General features: G+C 41.0%; 1 non-coding gene across 1 annotated transcript; it reads right to left on the bottom strand.

Annotated features, from left to right (window-relative positions):
* Positions 1–1,531: 1,531 nt before the first annotated feature.
* TRNAT-GGU (transfer RNA threonine (anticodon GGU)) lies at positions 1,532–1,606 on the bottom strand. The gene has a single exon. It is a non-coding gene; the product is annotated as a tRNA-Thr (tRNA).
* Positions 1,607–1,872: the final 266 nt, after the last annotated feature.

Raw genomic sequence — 1,872 nt, 5'->3', positions numbered from 1 at the left:
TCCATCAGCCTTTGAGCACCTCACGACTTTCTGTCGTAAGAAGATATTCTAGGACCCCCTGGACTTTGTCTCAGACATAAAATCATCCATATCTTCAAGAATCCCTTATTTATTTTTCCCCCAATTCCTTTTAATAGGGAAGTTATTGTGTTTAGAGAACAAGACCTGGGTACCTAGTTTGCTAATTGCTACTGGGATTTTATTGTTTCTAGGCCCTTTCAGTTGACAGAGCTCTTTAGATTGACATAATAAATTTATAGTGATATCTCCAATTCAAATCCAAATCCAACACTACAGGGCAGGATTATAAAGTGTTTGGGAAAAATCCACAGAGCCATGATGGACGATGGTCTCATGGGACTGAAAATAGACCATTGGAGTAAATTCTGTTTTTCCTTTCTATCTTCCTTTTCTTCCTTCTTTTATTCTTTCATGAACTTCTGGTACAAAATTGAGTTAATCCTACTCCTCATTCACAGCTCATTATCAGCATGAGCTATGCAAGGCACCTGTTATCTATTTTTCTCCTTCGCCTAGTGCCCAGGAGACCTTTCATAACATACCTGAGGTCATGCTACTCCACTCTCAACCCTCCAAATTTCCCATCACGGCTGACGAGGCCTCGCAGAACCCCATGGAATATGCTTCCTCACATCTTCATGTAGCTCGTTCCCTCTCTTCAGCCAGACCTCTGCTCACCTCCACCCTGCACCACCTGCAGTAGCACTCTCAACCCCTCTCTCTATACTTCCGTGTTTGATTCTTCCCCCTTGCACCTGTCATTCTCTAACATTACCCTGGCCAACTATTTATTGTCTATATTCCACACTAGAGTGTAAGCAACACCAGGGCAACAACTCGGATTTATTCTCTGGTCCTAGGACAGTGCCTGGCACACACTTGCATTCTCCTCTCCCCAGTTTTGCATCCATTCTAATGAGGTTGCTATATGTTCTTATATATAAGTTTATGTAATGCTTAGTATTGCATTTATGATGTCTGTGTAGATTTGTTTAGGAGGACACTAGTCGGTTTGGGAAAACCTCATCTCTGCTTGGTTGTGGCCAGACCAGTCAAAGTGCCATTTGCTAAGTGGAATTGGGCTCCACCACCGTTGGCTAATCATTGAGAAGTCTGTTTGGTGGGAGGAGAGGAAAAGGGAGCAAGAGAGAGTGAATAGGGGTGCTGTGGGGGTTAGTGTCAAAGGTAATTTTTCTTTTTTTTAATGGATGCGTCTGTTGATGATCCAAGGCTCTGGAAAGGAAGCTAAAGGAGACACTTCTTATTCAGAGCCTGTTGAGAGGAGGAATGGAGACATCGTGTTCATCTAGAGGTAGATAGGAGATACGGTCAAGACATCTTAATGGAAAAAGGGCTCTGCTGATGCAACAGCTTAATGGCCTCAATATTTGAGTAATGTAGGAAGTAAGCCCCGGATACTGGCTAAAAAACCACAAATCTACATTTTTTTAAAAAAAAGGCAGTGAGAATCCTGGCAGACTTTACTTATTCATTTATTTATTTCAGCAACTAGCCAGTACAGGGATCTGAACCCTTGACCTTGGTATTACCAGTACCATGCTCTAACCAATTGAGCTAACCAGCCATACATGTTCTTATCATAGATTTTTTTTTTCATGCTGAGTTTCTGTCTTTCAGGTTGAAAATGAGTTTTTTGTTTGTTTGTTTTTTGGTTTTTTGGCAGCTACAGAGATCCCAACCCTTAACCTTGGTGTTATCAGCACCATGCCAGCCCTTAGTTTGCAAATCGAAAGTAACTAAAATGTTAATTTGGACTTGATGTAGGAACAATATGCTAGATATCCTTACTTAATCTTTACATGAAATGAAATTTAAAAATACGGTTTTGAG

The sequence above is a fragment of the Cynocephalus volans genome, chromosome 13, assembly GCF_027409185.1.
Source record: "Cynocephalus volans isolate mCynVol1 chromosome 13, mCynVol1.pri, whole genome shotgun sequence".
NCBI classification, from domain to species: Eukaryota; Metazoa; Chordata; class Mammalia; order Dermoptera; family Cynocephalidae; genus Cynocephalus; species Cynocephalus volans.
This window is presented reverse-complemented; position numbering and strand designations above follow the sequence as displayed.